The 19,875-nt window shown below is 47.8% G+C and overlaps 1 protein-coding gene across 4 annotated transcripts in view; it reads right to left on the bottom strand.

Annotated features, from left to right (window-relative positions):
- The window catches only part of Bap60 (Brahma-associated protein 60), a 334,908-nt gene that overhangs the window by 267,285 nt on the left and 47,748 nt on the right, over window positions 1–19,875 (bottom strand). The window lies entirely within an intron of this gene.

Raw genomic sequence — 19,875 nt, 5'->3', positions numbered from 1 at the left:
GAGACATTCCCTCTAAGTAATGGAGTAACTTTTGCTTGGGCGTGGAAAGAAGGCTGCTGGCGTAAGCGATGACACGGTCTTGGTCTTGTTGACACTGAGCGAGGACAGCGCCGATGCCATGATCACTCGCATCAGTACGTACTTCAGTGGGTACAGAAGGGTCAAACTGTGACAGTATCGGGGAAGTTGTAAGCTGCTCAATGAGGGAAGAGACAGAAGGCTTTCTCCTGCAGTGGTCCCCAAGAGAAAGAGAGATCTTCCTTAAGAAGGTGAGTGAGAGGGTGAGCGATGGCGGCAAAATTTTTCACAGATCACCAGAAATAAGAGCACAAGCCCAGAAAACTACGGACATCGTTTGTTGAACAAGGTACAGGAAAATTTTGCACAGCGTGAACTTTCTGTGGATCAGGTTGAATTCCGGCGGTGTTTACGAGATGGCTGCGCATGTTAATTTCACGGCGACCGAAATGGCACTTGGAGGAGTTTAGCTGAAGGCCAGCCCTGCGAAACACGGAGAGTATGGTTGTGAGGTGCCGTACGTGGCTCTCAAAGTTCGGCGAAAACACAATCACATTGTCGAGGTAACTGAGGCATGTAGACCACTTCAAGCCACGCAAGAGAGAGTCAATCATACGCTCGAATGTAGCTGGCACATTGCATAATCCAAAGGGCATGACTTGAAATGGTAGGCAGTGAAGGCAGTTTTCTGGTGGCCCGTCTCATCGACGCTAATCTGCCAATAGACGAAGCAAAGGTCAATTGATGAAAAATATTGGGATCCGTAAAGGCAGTCAAGAGCGTCATCAATGCGAGGCAGGTGATAAACATCCGTCTTTGTTATCCTATTGAGGTGATGGTTATCAATGCAGAAGTGCCACGAGTTGTCTTTTTTCTTTACTAAGACAACCGGTGATGCCCACAGGCTACTGGAAGGTTCAATGATGTCCTTGTCCAACCATCCTGTCTACCTCTTTCTGTATGATAGCCGTTTCTGTTGCGAAGACACGATATGGCCACCTAGAACGGGGCTGGCATCACTGGTGTTGATGCGATGCATAACTGATGTGTGGCCCAATGGACGGTCGTCCAAATCAAAGATATCCCGATAAGATGACAGGAGGTGCCAGAGAGCTGTTGTTTGCTCAGAAGGAAAGTCAGGGGCAAACATCTTACAAACATCGTCCGCAGGCGTCGAGTAGAAAGGGGCGGGTGACAAAGGTGCGTTGGTACTGAGGAAGGATTCAGAGGTCAAAGAAGAAATCTCAAGTTCTTCCAAAGGAGTGATATGCGCTATGGTGATTCCGTGTGGCAGCACATGCGACAAAAATCCGAAATTGAGGATGGGCACACGAGCGCAGTTTTCGCGGATCCAGGTTAAGGTGCTCGGTAGGGCAATATTGTGTGACAAAACCATGTCAGTAAGCGGCGACACGACGTACTTGCCATCAGGTACGGGAGGACAGAGCGTCAGGAGGACATTTGTAGCCGCCTGTGGAGACAGCTTTGCAAACTCAGCAGAACATAAGTGGTTTGAAGCACAAGTTGTTGCGTCGGCAGGAAGCGGCAGATCAAACTGTACAACATCTGCGAAGCAGTGAATTTGAGCAGAGTGTTTGGAAAGGAAGTCGAGGCCGAGAATTAGGTCGTGCGGACAGTGCTCAAGGACGATAAATAAAACAACGGTATAACAGCCCCCAATGGTCACACGTGCTGTGCACATTCCAAGAACAGGTGAAGTACTCCCATCGGCGACTCGCACGGTGCACTGTACGGCGGGCGTCAGAACCTTTTTGAGCCTTTGGTGGACAGCAGCGCTCATAACTGAAAGCTACGCTCCTGTGTCAATGAGAGATGTGACAGGAATGTCATCAACTTCAATGTCCAGTAATTTTCCACGTGTAGGCAGGTTTAACAGAGGATTTGTCGGCCAGATCGGAGTTGCAGCTTTCCCTCCGGGAGCTGCACCGCCTAGTTTCCTGAGGTGAAGCGACCGGTTGCAGAAGGGGACGAAGAGCGGTGAACGAGAGGCGAACGGGACCTACGACCTTGCGAAGACGGGGGGAGCAGCTGGATCTTGGTGGAGCACTGTCGGCATTGATGTTCCTGTTTGGCATATAGGGCGACAAAGTACAATTGTCTGGCACTTGGCGGTAGTGACTCGGAGACTACCACTGAGGAGGCGACAACCAGTGGTTGCGGCGATGATGAACGATGTGTCCAATACCAGAACAATTAAAACAGATATGTTTATCATCCACTGTGCGCCAGTCAGCTTGGTTGCGCCGGAGTGGCGGAAAGCTTTGCGTCTGGGAGCGAGCGGCCGGAGAAATCTGATAGGTATTTAATTTGTATGGCGGACCGAGCAGAGAGATGGAATGCCCAAACTTGCTATTTCCTCCCGAATGACTGCTTGTATAAGGGAGATAGCGGGCACGCTTTCCCGAAAGTTGGAACCAACTGGAGCTGGAGCCATGGCCTCTAAGCTCACGGCGAATGATGTGTGTTATATCTTCCGGTCCTGTCGGCTGAACGAACCGCGGCGGGTCTTCGCAAGATGTCGCAGCAGTATTGGGCAATCTGTCGAAAGCTTGAGTGACACGGCGGCCCTTCACTAGTTCGAAGCGCCAGGACTCCTTTATAATTGCATCTACAGTGGTACAATCTTTACACATCGGGAGATTGAAGGCATCGTCTGCAATACCTTTCAGTATGTAACCAATCTTGTCCGCCTCAGTCATGTTGTTATCAGCCTTGCGACAGAGGGCCAGCACATTGTGTATGTACACGACATAGGATTATGTCGACGTCTGAGCGCGGCATGCAAGTTCTTTTTTTGCTGCCAGCTGACAACCGACAGGTCTGCTAAACAGGTCTTGCATTTTTTCTTTGCAGAAATCCCAGCTCGTTAAGTCAGCTTCATATGTATCGTACCATTGCTTTGCAGTTCCTCTCAGATAAAATATCAGGTTTGGTAGCACCATTGTTGGATCCCACCTGTTGTTGTCGCTACTCGCTCGTACATTGTAAGCCAGTTCTCAACGTTGGCGTTGTCCGTGCAACAAAATGTCCCCGAGTCCTGCGGATGAGTTAGGATGACCATTGGCACGGGCTGCTGAGGCGTTGTCGCTTGATTTGCCATTGTGGCGGCAGGTAGATGACGTCCGCTGTGAAGTTCCGTGATTGTACCCCACACCTTCCACCAAAATGTTGCAGGAAGAAAGCAGGCCCAGGAGTGTAAAATAATGTATATCTACAACTGCTGTAAATAGCGTTCAGGCAACGGCCAGTCTTTGTTGTCCTCTAGTCCATGCCACCTTCTTTTTTCACTTCACCATAACAATATTATTACAATATTATCGGTAGATTGCCGAGAGGCAAGCCGCCGCGAGAACGACGACGAAGCGGGTCTATGCCCTTGGCACAAGAAAATGTCGGCCTGGCGCTCTGGCTCCAGTCCAGTGTAAATAGCTTGTAAATAGCCTCTTCCGTCTGTGTCTTTCTACATGTAACAATATCTTTGAAAAAGCAAATGGTAAAACCATTGCAAATCGAGTCGAACCGCATAACATAGATGATTATTGAGACTCCACTGAAGGAAAACCAAGGTGGCAGAATGACTGAGCATTTCATGACAAGTCGTCATAATAACAGAATAAATAAATATTTGAATATAGTAAAGTCAGTCATGCTACATTTCTTTATAAAGGAGGATTGATTCCCCCACTCGAATTACATGCACAAGTTACTCACTGGCATCAATCATTTCATGAAAGGAAAAAAAAAATGTATGTCATAGTTGCTACTGACATGCCCCACCTCAAATGTCACGTAAAACATGGTAGTGCCTTCACTAGCAGTACTCTGTAACGATACATATCACTTGGAAGTAAAATGACAGGAACTTAGGTTATCAGAATGTTCAATTTACCCTAAGCCTAATGTTTGTGCTCTATTCCTTGCTACCACTACACAGAAATAGCAAAAATAGGTCACACCCACAAATACGCAGTGACTTAAGGGGATATGAGTTATTTCTATCAATTGATAGCAAGCTCACTGGCATGAGGCCCGAACTTTGTCACAAGTGAGATTCTCTCTGAACAGCTGGTGTCGACCTTAACTGTCCTGACATACTCTCAGCCCGCGCACGCATCAGCGTTGCTTTGAAGAGCTTATTTTGGTTTTGATGAGGGACATCTGCATCTCGGCGTCAGCCAACACTTGTTTTTTGAGCGGCGTCAGCCAACACTTTTGTTTTTTAAAGAAGTGGCAGCTCGCTTCCTTTTCTGTTCATTTGTCAATGCATAGGTCCTTTCTGTTCGCATCCTCCTTCCACCGCGCGTTCACCCACGGACCGATTGAAGCATCTTTTTAAACTGTTGTACAGACAGTCTCCGATTTTTTCAGACTCCCTAGGGGCCACGGGGGCATACCCAAACCCCCTACTTCTTCACAAGATGTACCCCGAAATTCAGACGACAAATGCATGTGCACTATGCAATGACTTGGCGAACTTACCTCACATGCTCTGGCGATGCCCCGCGTTACGCAGTGATGAAAGTAACACTTCTTCACGCTGGGATGCTGTCCTACACAGCCCCAACCTCGAAGACCAGTTATGGGCTGTCCAACGGGCCCGCGACGCAGCGGAGAGGCTCGGCCTCTCTGTCCCGACGTGGGAGCGGCCCGCTGCGCGCTAGGGCGCGCCCTAAAGGACCCTAATAAAGTTTTTCATCCATCCATCCATCCTAGGGGCCACGAAAATGTCAAAAAAATTGGGCAATTCGAAAAAATGAATGCATGTCTTTTACTGCCCCTACGGGCTAAAATCACCGCCAGGTCCACCCGGAAAGGCCTGCCAGCACACTTATTAGGCATATCAGTGCTCGTGCTGTGACAGGAGATGGCGGGCGGACGCGTGTATAATTAAGGAATACAATACTGTGCCCGTGAAAATCCGCCTCTTTCATTTTCCTGTGCTGCCCTCTACCACACGCCACTGAAAACATTTTGGAAGGGTCTCGGGGCTTTCGCCGGTTGATTTGTGTGCCTGCGCCCACGTTGAGTATGCGTCGGTTGGGCGTTTCGGGGATCGCAAATTATTAATGGCTTCTTCGGGACAGCATGTCGTTCCTGAAGCTATGTCGCACTCAATGACTACTGGGTGAGCAAGCCTGAGTGTGCTGTTCTGCAAACAATGCTACCAATAAAGGCACACTGAGTTCCGTTTGGCGGCACGGCTGCCTTGGAATTTGTCACTGATTTCTGCACGTGGACATCACTTTTTGTATTCTTTTTACACATTATTTAGACGTTTCACATATTCAAGAAGTCTTCTACCGCAGCCTTCTGCGTCGGATTTATTAAAGCGGTGCAATTGTTTACATCGACATCTACAGCCGCAGCTCGTTATCGTCAAATATTCTGGAAAAAGTCCATCACTGATATGAAATAGCGTCAAAATGTAGCAAAACATGCATATCTGCGCATATGTGCCATATGTGCCATATGTGCCATATACTGGGCGCCGCCCGCAGTGCAAAAGTACTGTAGGTTGTAGCACCCAAAACGATTTTGTTTAAGAAGTTTTTGTTGAGTTAATAATATGACTTTGAGTCCTCAATTCTCGAATTGAAGTGCTTCCTCTATAAGTACTAATTACGGGATTATTAAGGATATGGTTATTACTTATCTGCCATATTTTTCGCACTACCGAGTTCCTAGTAACCACAAAAACACATAACTTCATAGAATCTCGATAGGGAAATACCCTCACAAAATTCACCTTTTTTTATAAAATTCTGTGCAGCTGATACAGACACTGTACTTGTAACATGAAGTCACGCAACAACAAAAGTTTCCTGAAACTTTCGACGGTAAGAAGGAAAGCGTGAAACATAACGACAGGTTTCGAGGCGGCTTTTCGGAGCGAGCGAAAGAGGGGAAGTAAAAGCGAGCCGAGCATCGCATCGCGGCCAGCCCGCGACTACAGCCTGTTGGGTCATATGCCGCCAAACTCTTCGGCCGAACCGAGTCTGAAGACGATCCAGAGAATCCCATTCGCGACTTTTGACGGCCCCTCTTATGCAACATCGCTCTCAACGAACGCTTCGCCGTAAACGCGAGCGCCAGCCGCCCTGGTTGAACGCCCTCTTGCTGCTATATTTGTTCGTCTTCGCTGTGCGTTCTGAACGAAAGAGGGACCCAAGAGCCCCAATGCCTTACAACGCCTCACTGTATGCTTAGCGACTCCTGCTCCCAGCATGAACGCACAGCACGAGCGCACCCCACATGAAACGTTCCGCTAAGGCGAGTAGTTTAGCGACCATTTCGCAAATTCAACTTTTTAGCCCGCACATTCGTGCAATTATTTCGTGGGGTGTTGATAGAGCTGCAGTCAACAATTCTGTGGCGCAACGCATCGAGTGCATGAGCTCGGGCTACTGGATACCGGAGCATCCTTTGCAATTTGCGCCCAGTCACGCCGGTGGAAAGAGGGTTGTCTTCAGGCGTAAATGACACCCCCCACTGGGCCCTTGCACCCGGGGGCCACGGCCCCCCGGCCCCCCTCTGTTGCTACGCCACTGGGTCCGCCGGTAGCAAGTGTGCGAGCTCGATAGGGCCAGGTTAATCTTCGCTGAACAGGATCGACATTGGCTGAAACTTCGTGGGCACGGCTTGAAAGGGTTAAAGCTTCTGTACTTCAACTTGGTAGGCTTGCTTGACTCAATTTGAGCACGACTGATTATATACACAAGTGAAGACGTAATCGCTATTGTGCTGTCAGTTCGACAGCCGATCGCGCGGAGTTCAGTCGAACAATGGTCGGCACGCTGATTTCGCCGGTGCTTTCGACAAAAAAGCCTGTTGCAGTACAACGCGTGCTCGTCGGTTGCGTCGTTGTCGACCTGGTATGATAAAAAGGTTTCAGTGACGCGCAATAGTCGGTCAATCATTGGAGTGAGCGTCTTGTCAGTCTCATATCAACCCAGTGTTGCCTCGCCTTACGAATACGTGCAGTCAGAAACGCGCTGCCACCACCAGCAAGTGAAGACCGATGCTGCAAAAAGACTTCGTCAGCAACGTGATGTACTTCAGTGTAGCCCAAGTGTAACGCAGGGGTGTGTCCTTAAATTAGCGAGCCATTCATGAAAGGTGGCAACAACCTGGCTCACGGTGCAGTCCGAACAAGTCGGACAATGCCCTGGCCGCTTTCTCTTTTAACCCTTTGAGGGTCAATGACGTAAATATACGGCGCCGCGAACAAGTCCGAAAATGGTCGATGCCGTACATTTACGGCGCCATCTGTACGGTTAAGAAGCGCACCAATTTGTAACTTTTTCTTTTCTGTCATGTGCCGCCACTACGTGGGAATACAGGGAATTTTTTTCGCACGCCTCCCTTTCTTGTTTGTTGTTGCATGGTTTGTTTTAGCGCTAGTTTGCTCTCACGCGTCTATATACTGCCGCACGCGCAGGCGGGCGGGCGGGCGGGCGGCAGTTCGGATTTTGCTCCATTGCCGGTTTCGGCTTCTAGCGCTTGCAAAACTGCCAATCGCTGAAAGGGCAACCGCCTCTTTCTCGCTCGTTTAGTGCTCACAGTGGTGCGCATGGGATGGATGTTGCCGTGCATGCGTTTCCGACGCTTTTTTTGTTCTTTTTTGACACTTGCGAAAACGCTTCTGGTTGGCGATAAGATGAAGATTAGCGGAAGTCTGTCACATATTTTTTGACGGGCACAGACTCGTTTTTTGACGGGAACACAACCACACGGTTTTCTTGAGTGCGCGCACCTACGCAGTTCGATTACGCTATGGATGTACATATTCGATATTAGTGTAAGAGCAGAAAAATTTGAGTCTTGTGAAATATTCTCGTGTGCACACATTCAAGCCCTTGAACTGTGTATAAGAATGCATAAAATTTTTAATTCTTATAAGTTTATTTCCTTTTTTATTGTTGTTATTCATGAATGAAGAGTACAAGTATATACTAACACAAGATATTGTTTTCTCACTTTACGGTCACTCTAGAAAAATTGCGGTAAATTTTTTCCGAAATGAGTCCCTAAGAAGAATTGGAATCTCAGTGAAAGAATGATGAATGCATGGTTTAATTGGCGCAAAGGCCAGATATGGCCAAAGAGCGCCAGGTCTGCAGTGATGAGTTTGCAATGTAGGTATGAGTTCTATGAAGTTGGTATGGCGTGGCTGTAAAGGAGCCTTAAAAATATTCGCTCTATAGTGCGTAAAATCTACCTGTAATAAGATTATGTCAATGAGAAATGACGTGTTCTATGAGCATTAAAATCCATCGTAAAAGAATGAGGCAAAATAGAAAATATATGAGGTGGTAAAATTACCTGGAGCACTGCTGCCTCGCCAGAGCCCTTGAAACACAATGGCCTAGAGGCATGTGCTACACGAAAGAGCTATCACAGCGGCATCCTCTGAAGAAAGGAGACGCTACGAACATGTGGGGCTAACAACATGCAACACATCTTTCAGAAAACTTAGGACTGCGTTGGTGTCAAATAGCGGTTCTGGGCCGAGTAACATTAAAGGGTGAAGGGAGACGTGCTGCCGGTATGCTAGGGGAAAATGTTTCTTTCTCTCAGATTCGGCTGCCCGACACTCCAGGAGGACATGTGTGGTATCCTGTGTTAACTTCTGGTTTTGGTTTTGGTTCTTTACATCAAGGCGCCACTCAGCGCCAAACGCTGGAAGTTGCCTCTGCAGAAATAAACATTCATTCTTTGTCTGGTCCCCGACTGAAGCAGTCCAGCTCTTTCTTGCGGCACTGCGCGCCCCGGCCGTTCAGGCCTCATGCCGTAAACCTTTCATCCGGCCGCCCCGTCAAAGCTACAAAAAACTGGCGACGAGGTAAACCATTACTCTGCTTCCTACGTGCCCTTGCCCTACTTCTGCACCTCCTCCTGCTTCCAGCATGCAAGACGCCGCAACTACGTCTCCTCCGCCTTTGTATTCGGTGCCCAACATGGCGTTCGTACCCCCATACCACCTTTCCTGGCGCTACCCGCTACTTTAGTGGTACCATGGCTCACGTGGAAACGGTACTTTTGCACATTTCTCGAGGCAACCAGAGGCGAGGCACTACAAGGCGAGAGGAAGAAAGCCATTTTACTAAGCAACTTAGGCTTCGAGGGGCAGCGTCTCTACTATGACCTCGTGTTGCAAACGGACCAGACGGCTACTACGTTCGAAGACGTTCTCCGCATCTTCAACCAGCACTACGAAGAAAGCACCAATCCCCTGGTGCACCGTATTATCTTCCGGGAAAGGAAGCAACTACCCGGAGAAACCTTCCAGGACTTCGTCACCGTGCTACAGAGGCTAGCGCCTGCTTGTGCGTTCGGCGCTTGGCACGACGAGTCCCTTCGTGACCAAATCCTCCAAGGCGTGGCATCAACAAGAATTAGAGGTAGGTTACTCTATGAAGGAGCGTCCCTCACGATCAAGAAGGCCCAGGAAATCGGTCAAACCGTACAGCAAGTTCACAAAGAACTTCAAGTCTTCGACAGCTCGTCCATTCAGCGCGTCTCGACTCAACGGCAAGATGGCATCGACAGCCATCACCTTCCTCGCCCGGGCGCGCAAGATGGTGGTTCCTGCCACCCTTCTACCTCGACTTGGTGGCTTGAAGATGGCGCTCAGCGGCATGGCGAAAAGTTGCGACCTGGGGAGGCCGGCCAACATGGCGGGCGGCCAGAACTCCGCGAAGCCAGTCGAGACATTGCGGGCCATCGCTACCGATGTGGTTCACCTCACCACATCGCATCTGATCCAGGCTGTCCAGCCAAGCACGTTTACTGCCATGCAAGCGGAAAAGTAGGACATTTCACTTCAGTTTGCCGTTTGAGGAACCGAAAGCATTGAGAGTCTCCTGCTCGTACGCAGCTTGTTTTCGCTGCATGCCAACAAGTGTCAGAAGTTCCAGCTGACCCAAGCGTTCAGTTTCCTTCTCCCCCGCACAACGCTCCCTCGGAGTTCACCCAGCCGTACTAAGGACAATAAGAACTTGTAAAGCACTTTATCCATGACGTTCATCTTCGAGCTTCAATGCAGCCAGTCTCAGCAAAAGTGCGTCCCTCAACCTCGGGTTCTCCCTGAGCAAGTCTGCGCTGTAAATGGTATTTCGCCGCTGGAAAACAAAGTTCAGTCAGTTGTAGAGGCACCGCAGCCAAATGACAAGAAGTCGCTGCATTCATTTCTTGGTGTCACACAATACTACGCTAAACTGATCCCCCAGTGCGCTGAATTGGTAGAGCCGCTTAGGAAACTGCTAAAGCAAGGACAACCATTTGTCTGGGATTAGGATACCAAGTATAGCTTCTAGACTATTAACACTTTCGGGACCGGCCCATAGGCCATCGATCATATATGATCGACGGTTTTGCGCGCAGTGCCCCGTTCAAATTTCCGCGCGCTTGGACATGTAGCTCCATCTAGGAGGTCGTCAGGAACTAGACTCTCGGTTTCGGCATAGTTTCTTTCATTTCCAGCAGGTGGCGATACGCGAGAGAGAATTTTCTCGATTGCGGCGGCGGCGGACGCAGTGGAAAATGGCGTCGTGCTCGCGTCCGGTCGCTCGAAAAGAACGCCGTCAATCGCGCGATTCCGCTGCTTCGGCAACGGATTTTTTTGATGAACCGAGCAGCGAAGAGTCTGAAGACGACTTCGGCAGCTCCGATTTTATTTCGGACTCCGATTCGGATGATGATGAGCCACGGACTTCATCTAGTAGCCGAAGGTGAGCATAGTTCCACATTCATTTCTTTCTGGAGTAGGTGAACGGGCTCGCTATATGTTCTCATTATTTTATCTTTACTTGATAGGGTCTCAACAAGCTACGGCAATGATCTGCTGCCGCCAGCGCAGAAGCGGATTGAGTTTTCGCCGCGACAGGAACCTGGCGTGTACTTGGACGCAGAAGTGGGCGTGGCGCTCAGAAGCGGATCAAAGAAATTCTTGACTGCTCTGGACTTCTGTTTTTCTCGATGAATGTGATCGAAACAATTTGTGACAACACGAACAAGTATGCTTGGACTCACATTTTGGAAAAACCAACGCATGCTTGTTCCGATGGATCTTGGGAAGAAGTCACCCCAAGTGAAATGCTAAAGTTTATCGGACTCGTAATTTACATGGGCGTTGTGAAGGTTCCTCGGCTGAAGCTGTATTGGAACGTAGGAGATCTGTACAGCGGTCTGCTCCCACCACGGATCATGCGGCGACGCCGGTTCATAGCTCTACTCGCAATGTTGCAAGTTGCAGACTTGGACGATGTCACTCAAAGTTCAAGAGGAAAGCTCCGATACATGTGGTGGCTCCTGCAACACATGAACGAAGTGTCAGCGAATCTTTTCCAGCCACATCGCGATCTTTCCGTGGATGAGCGCATGGTGAAATCGAAAGGGCGGTCAGGCATCCGACAGTATATCAAAGAGAAAGTAACAAAATGGGGCTACAAGCTGTGGGTCCTAGCTGACCCTGGCACCGGATATACTGTGCAGTTTAGTGTGTATACCGGTAAGCGTGAGCAGCCAGGGCCCCATGGCTTAGCTTTCGACGTAGTTTGCCAGCTGTGTCACAGATATCTTGATCAGGGCTACAGGATCTTTATGGACAATTTTTACACTTCTACTAGCCTGTTCAGTCATCTTCTCAGCCGAAAAACATTGGCTTGCGGAACCACACGCAAGGATCGCCGAGGATTTCCTGCCGAACTGAAGGATGCACGGTGGGAAAAAAAAGCTCGACGTGGCGACATTCGATGGTTGCGCGATCAGAACATCCTGTACCTTCAGTGGAAAGACCGGCGTGTTGTCAACATGATGAGCACGGTTCATACTGCAAATGACACGGTCACCGCAAAAAGAAGGGAAAGAAGGCAAAACTCCTGGACTCAGATATCTATAACAAAGCCTCTGCTGATCCATGATTATAATGCTGGCATGCTAGGCGTAGATAAATCGGATCAAATGATTGGATATTATAATGTTCTCATGAGAAGCGTACGGTGGTGGAAGACTCTGTTCTTCCACTGCATCGATATTGCATGTGTGAACAGTTTCGTGCTCTTCCAAGCTCACCGCACATTGCACCCAGAGATTCCTGAGCTGGCACGGACTGCCGGGTTTGACCACCTAGCTTTTAGAGAAGAGCTCATTCGGCAGCTTCTGAATCTTGACGGTGCCAAGCAAGCACACACGCCTCCACCACCCGTCGCAAAACATGCACTCCACAAGCCGGAAAAAGTGGCAAAACGCAGAAACTGCAAGCTGTGCTATGAGCAGAAGAAAATCGAGCTCAAAACTAATGTCTTTTGCAGCACATGCCAAGTTCACTTGTGTTTTACGACTGCCCGGAACTGCTTCGTCGAGTGGCACAAGAACCGTAGGACCTGAGTGGCTGACCACTGGTGCAAGCTAGATTTCACACAAAAAAAAGACAGTTGTAGATACGCGTGCCAAATTTTCACAAGCAAGAAAGGAGGCATTGCAGCACATTTTGTATATCTTGAATTTTTTTTATTATGTTTTTCCACTTGTATATCCATGACTTTTCCAACTTTTTTATGTTGTTCTTTCAGCAAATCTTGAATTTGAGATATTTTTAAAAATATTATATATCACTTTTAAGTCTAACCTTTCTTTATGCATGAAAGACCATCTAATTAGCTACATTTTGATAAACATTGCAGCAATATAGCGTAATGACTATTCGTAATAAAAAATAATTTTTGACACCCATCAGAATTGCCTGTTTTTTCCCCGGTCCCGAAAGAGTTAAGGAAGTGATTGCATGCGAATTGGGCTCTTACACCAAAAGTGTTAAGACGTACGTGGACCGTCATCGTGCATCAAAATGCCCTCGATTTCGTCCAGGAGATCTTGTCCGAGTACGCAACTCGAGAAAGTCCGATCCTAAATACTCGGGACCATTTAAGGTTTACCGTAGGGTAGGTCGCAATACTTTCACGCTTGAAAATGGCAAACGATGGAATGCATCCAGACTTGTGAAATGCCCTGCACTACAGGATTTTCTTGGAAAATTCACTGAGAAGAGTCACTCCAGTGACTGCCCTTCCCTTGATGATTGTCTCCCACCTTTTCTTCCAGTTACTACTGGTATAGGGGACACATTACGTTTCTTGTAGCGTAACCATGCAGTACGCATATCATTATATGGTGCTGACCGCCATACTAATTTGTCTTTCATGCCAAAAAGTTTTTAACATTAAAGTCGTTAGCATTCTTACGGGGGGGACTATGGAGTGTAACATGCTTTTACGCACAATGCCCAATCCACGACAGCCACAGAGACTGTCTCGAGTCAGGCTCAGGGCGAATGAGCCACCCATCAGTGCTGTCCCACGGGGCACACAAATGTTTGTTACTGTTTACTTCTGTACTTCGTGAATTTTTTGTGTTACCTGTGTGTGCAAAGCTGCATCTCATCGTCCTCCCAAGACGGGTACTGAAACTGCAGAACTGGAGTGCAATAATTCATATTCAGTTTTCATGTTGTGCGTTTTTTTTAAATGGGGAAGCCAAAGATATCATTTTCTATTGTGTAAAGATGTCATCACTAATCATGTGTGTTACAGTGCTAACATGTGTTCTTTGACTCGTGACTTTTGTTGCGAGGAGAGCGAGTAGAGCATTTTTCCTTTCCAGGTAGAGGTGATGTGGTATACTGTGTTAACTTCTGGTTTCGGTTTTGGGTCTTTACATCAGGACGCCACTCAGCGCCAAACGCTGTAAGTTGCCTCCTGTAAGTTGCCTCCGCAGAAATAAACATTCATTCTTTGTCTGGTCCCCGACTAAAGCAGTCCAGCTCTTTCTTGCGGCGCTGCGCGCCCCGGCCGTTTAGGTCTCATGCCGTAAACCTTTCATCCGGCCACGCCGTCGAAGCTACAACAACATGGAGAACTGTCAGCCTCTCCCCGCATCTACCGCAGGTTGGAGGATAATTTTCATTGAGTAAAAAGTTATGCGTGCCAAATGTGTGTCCTTTTCTGAGGCGACAGAATAGGACATCTGTTCGCCGTGATTTTGTTACGGAGGGCCAAGAACCTAACTGTGGCTTTATCACGTGCAGTTTGTTATTTACTTCTGCGTCCCACATACGTTGCCAGTGGTTTTGCAGTTTCCTTCTTAAGAAAGGCTTCAGGTCTGTGTCAGGGACCGAAGCAGTAGAATTACCTGCATACAATGAAATTGATGTGGCCATCTGGTCAGCGAGAATGTTACCCTCGATGCCCCTATGTCCAGGCACCCAGCATATAATCACATGTTGGTTAGATATATATGCTTTACACAGGACGGAGTAGAGTTCATTAATTACCGGATTCTTGTGGTTACAGAATGACATCAAGGCCTTTACAACACTAAGGGAATCTGTATATATAACTGATTTCTGGAGTTTTTATTCCTTTAAATGCTTTACAGCCAACAACAGTGCGTAGGCCTCAGCCGCAAAGATACTAGTTTCCGGATGCAGTACATCGGATTCCGAGAAGGATGGACCGACGGCTGCATAGGAAACCCCGTCGTGCGACTTCGATGTGTCTGTGAAGAACTCTGTGCAGGAGTATTTGTGCTGGAGTTCCCGGAAATGCATTTGGATTTTAATCTCTGGAGCGTGTTTTGATACTTGCATGAAAGATATATCGCATTATATCAGCTGCCACTCCCAAAGAGGTAGCAGCTTGGCTGGATGCATTAGGCGAAGCTCAAAGAGTGGGACATGCATTTCATGACTAAGCTCCCTCACACGCAGCAAGAAAGGCTGTCTTACGGAGGAACGATTACGAAAGAGTGTAGCATATGTCATATCGTTAACCGATGTTGAGGATTAGAGTGGACTTTCAGAAAATATTGTCACGTGGTAGTGACTGTGAAGAAAGCAGCCAAACTGAGAAAGACGAAACTAGCGTTTTATTGGGCGAACTTGTGCCCTCAAAAACAGGCTATACTCAAAAAACGGCGACAGCAGCGAACACAGTCGGCGATCAGCGAAAATCTGATCAGCGGGTCAAGCGCGTCGGGCTTTTATACAGCAGTCGTTGAATGTTCCAGACTAATCGTTCGGACCCGCATGCCTTCTACAAAGTTCTACACCATTCGCGTCAAGTGATGAAATCAGATAACACAAGGTTCGGCAACAACAGACAGCAGATAGAAGCATCGATAAATTTCCAGAAACTTCGGATACATGCAGGTGTGTCCCGCGCTGTGCGATAACATTTTTTAGGTGGTAAAGTGTGTCACCCGATAAAGACAAGTACACAAGTCAATATGTTTGGCTGATGTATGTTCTCTCCAGATGAAGTGACCACTCATTTGATTCTACACATAAACTTTCAATGAGACTTGTTCTGAAAGCACCAGTGGCCATTTGGATTCCTAGATGGTGGACTGGGTCTAGCATCTTTCTAGACCCAGTAGATACGCTCGGGGCAGCAGAGTGATAAATCACGGCACTTTTGTCCAATCGTGATCAAATAATGCTCTTATAAAGACTCATTAAACACTTCCTGTCACTAACCCATGTAGTCTGGGATAGAAGTTTCATTATGTTCATTGTTTTTTGTTTTAAGACATTTTTCTTTAAGAAGTTTAATGTGTAGGACGAAAGTGAGTCTGTAGTCAAGAATAACACCTAGAAATTTGTGCTCTTTGTTTACAGGTATCTGTTGCCCACATAGTTCTAAGCAAGGATCTGGGATCTGGCCTCTCTTTCTTGTAAAAACAACACAAGAACTTTTGTTAGGATTGATCTTAAATCCATTTTTGTCTGCCCACTTTGACACCTTGTTCAGGCCATGCTGTACCTGTCTCTCGCACACCACGAGGTTACAGGATTTGAAAGCTATTTGAATGTCGTCCACGTAGACAGAATAAAAGATGGCCGGTGGTAATGACACACGAAGCGTGTTCATCTTCACGATGAAGCGCGTGCCTCCTTGGGGTACACCCGTTTCTCGCACAAAAGACGTGAAAGTATATTGCCTACTTTTACCCAGAAGGTACGATTGGACAGATAGCTTTCTATTAGGTTTAGCATATTACCATGGATGCCCATGTCTGACATGTCTCTTAAGATTCCGTAACGCCACATTGTGTCGTACGCTTTCTCTATATCGAGGAATATGGATAAGAAATACTGTTTGTGTACAAATGCATCCCGGATATTTCCTTCAATACGTACAAGATGATCAGTTGTGGAGCACCCTTCTCTGAAGCCACACTGATAGGGATCAAGCATTTTGCTCAGTTCAAGCAAGTGAATGAGTCACCGATTAATCATTTTTTCAAATACCTTACAAAGGCAACTTGTGAGGGCTATCTGAGGAACTTGCCACTGAGGAAGGGTCCTTGCCTTGTTTCAAAACAGGGACCACAATAGCTTCTTTCCATGCACTTGGAAGGTATCCTACAGCCTAAATGGTGTTGAAAAGTGCGAGTAGTGTAACTTGGGTGTCATTGTGTAAGTTTTTGATCATTTCATACATGATTCTGTTAGATCCCGGTGCAGAGGTCTTGCATGCGCTCAAGGCAGCTCTCAACTCGGCAATACTAAAAGGACGGTAGTAAGGCTCATTTTCTCGACTTTTTCTTGTGACTGGCTTACGTTCGACTATTTGTTTATATTTGAGAAAAGATTGTGAATAGTTGGTTGAACTTAACACGCTCTCAAAATGCTCTGCAAGTGAATCTACCTGGTCTTGCAGGGTATCACCTTGTGTGTTTACCAAAGGGAAGGAAAGGAGTATGTTTGTTGCTCTCGTATCCTATTAACCCAGTTCCAGACTTTGGCTTCATCTGTATACGAGTTGATACCCGACAAAAACTTCTGCCAACTCTCTCCTCTGGCCTGTCGGCACATTCTCCTGCCTTCGGATTTTGCTTTATTAAAGTTAATAAGATTTTCCGAAGTGGGGGAGGCGCGTAGCAACCCCCCCACTTTGTTTTGTTTCTTACGAGCGATCCTACATTTGTCGTTTCACCACAGGACGCGCCATTTGCATGCCAAGCCACTTACTTCGGATATGCATTTAGATGCGGCATCTATTATGAAGACTGTAAAATACTCCACAGCAGCATCAATTCCTAACAAAGACATGTCAACCCATGAGATACTACGTAATTTCTCCCAGTTGACTGTGCCGATCTTCCACCTACAAGCCTGTGATGGATATTCGTTTTCTTTTGATGTTCTTAACAGTATAGGGAAGTGGTCGCTGCCGTAAGAGTTGTTGTTAACTTCCCATTCAAGTTCAGGCAGTAGAGACGGGGAAACTATGATAAGATCTATTAAAGAACAGGTTCTGTTTGCAAGAGAGTAATACTTGGGTTCCTTCTTATTCAACAGGCACACACCAGAAGAAAAAAGGAACTGTTCAACAAGGTGTCCTCGCGCATCTATACGAGGGTCGCCCCAAAGGTAGTTATGTGCATTGAAATCGCCAAGAACATAGGGTTCTGGCAATTCATTTATAAAGGACTAAAATTCATGTTTGCTTAGTTTGTAATCTGGGGGTATATAAAGCGAGCAAATAGTGATAAGTTTGCTTAGCAGAACAACTCGAACCGCCACTGCTTCAAGGACCGTTCGTAGCTGTAAACGTTGACACGCTATGCTTTCTTGAATCACAATTGCAACACTGCCCGATGATGTGATTGCATCATCGCGATCTTTGCGAAAAGTAACATACTGTCAAAGAAAGCTTGTGCATTTTGGTTTTAAGTGTGTTTCCTGTAAACACAGCACTTTTGGATTGTTTTTGTGGGTGAGTTCTTGCACATCATCAAGGTTTCTAAGGAGAGCTCTGACGTTCCATTGAATAATTTGTGTATCCATAGTTAAAGTAAATTGGTGCTGTGTGCACGGAAAACGGAAGTGATGCCTTAGATTACAGAGCTCTTTCGAGGCCCTGTAACGGGGGTTCTGCCCTTTCTGAAGCATTCGAGGGAGCCTCGCCGCTCCTTAGGCGCTTGGTGCGCCTTGAGGACAGGTGTAGTGTCCATTGCCTCTTGTGAGGCGCCGGACACGTGCTCTTGCGAGCGAGAAGTTACCAGAGGGAGTCCCGCCTTGGAGGGCAAGACCCCTGCGCCCACCAGCCCGGAGGTCGATAGGGCTCCCTGAGGGATTTAACTACGCCGGCTGTTGCCTGCGCTGGAAGGAGCCAGGGAGGTTGGGGCAGCCTCGGTTGCGCCCACCTTCGGGGTGGATGGTCCCTTCTGCCGGGTTGACGGAGCAGCGCTAGCTGCAACCACCGCGGGGGCAGATGGCGTAACTGCTGACTTACTGCTTGTGGGTCGGACAGCCGAAGGAGGCCGTTGTGTTGCTGCCCCATGACACGTCACATCGGCAAAGCTTTTCTTGGGAAGGTATGAAACCCGCCTGCGTGCCTCCTTGAATGATATGTTCTCTTTTACTTTGATCGTTATAATTTCTTTTTCCTTCTTCCAGGAAGGGCACGATCGCGAGTACGCGACGTGCTCCCCGTCAGTTTACACAGTGGAGAGCGTTCTCACAAGCTTCAGAGGCGTGTTCTTGGGCACTGCATTTCGCACAAGTTTGGCGGCCTCGGCAGCTCTGCGAGCTGTGGCCGAAGCGCTGGCATTTGAAACATGGGAGTAGATTTGGCACGTACAGCCTAACACGGAGCTTGATGTACCCGGCCTCGATTGACTCGGGCAAGACATCTGAACCAAAGGTAATTATAAGGTGCTTCGTCTGAATCTCTCTGCCATCCTGCCTCATCTTAATTCTTTTGACATTGATCACATTTTGCTCACTGAAGCCCTCCAGGAGTTCCGCTTCAGTCAGCTCAAGCAAATCATCATCCGACACAACACCACGAGTGGTGTTCATTGTACGGTGCGGGATTACTGTTATGTGGGTCTCCCCAAACGACACTAGTTTCGGTAGTTTCTCATATTGTTTCACATCGCGGAGCTCCTAAAGGAGGTCACTGCTTGCCATCCTCGACACCTTGTAACCTGGACCAAAAACATCAGTCAAGGACTTTGAAACAAGGAATGGTGAAATAGTTCGCACTGCTTTGTTTGACTTTTCAGAGTGAATAATATGGAAGAGGGGAAAATTCTGGATTTGGTGTCCGAAAAACTAGAAGACATCTTCAATGCGCCTTCGTTTCTGAGGGCGATCAGGAAGGTGGGGGAAAGAAGTTTCCATGAAAATATATAAACATTCGGAAACCCCGCCGACCGCCCACCACAAAGTCCAACGAGGGGACGCAGCAGAGCTTGCATACAAGTCTGCACGCCGCCAGTCGTACGCCGCCACTATAACCAAATATGGTGTACCCAAGGTTGGATAGCCACACAGGGTTAACCCTTGCCACTAAGGAGAAGGAAGTAAATAGAAGAGAGAAGAAGAAAGGAAAGGTGGAAAGTAAGGGAAAGACGAAGGTTATAGGAAGAGAGAGACAGGAAAAGGCGACTGCCGATTTCCTCCAGGTGGGTCAGTCTGGAGGCGCCGTCTATGTGAAGCCGAGGCCGAAGAGGTGTGTTGCCTCCGGCGGGGGGCCTTAAAGGTCCAAACACCTAGCATCGGCTCAACCCCCAGGATCCCCTTTTCTCCAGATGCGCATGCTACACGCGGGAGGGTCCAACCCTCGTGTGCTTGGGTACGTGGTGTCGCAACACACCAAACGCCTGCTTACGCAGACGCTCCCGCGGGGAATTGGAATCTGCAATAAAAAAAAAAATCGACCCTCAAAGGGTTAAAGTGGAGTTGCAGTCTTACTTTACGCACCTTTTCGGCACCGCACAGACGTTGAGCTACCAGTAGAATTTGAATGCAGTACACAGCACGAGTGC

Source organism: Dermacentor albipictus, chromosome 1 (assembly GCF_038994185.2).
Source record: "Dermacentor albipictus isolate Rhodes 1998 colony chromosome 1, USDA_Dalb.pri_finalv2, whole genome shotgun sequence".
Taxonomy (NCBI): domain Eukaryota; kingdom Metazoa; phylum Arthropoda; class Arachnida; order Ixodida; family Ixodidae; genus Dermacentor; species Dermacentor albipictus.
The sequence above is the reverse complement of the archived record's forward strand: the minus strand, read 5'-3'. Positions and strand labels throughout refer to the sequence as shown.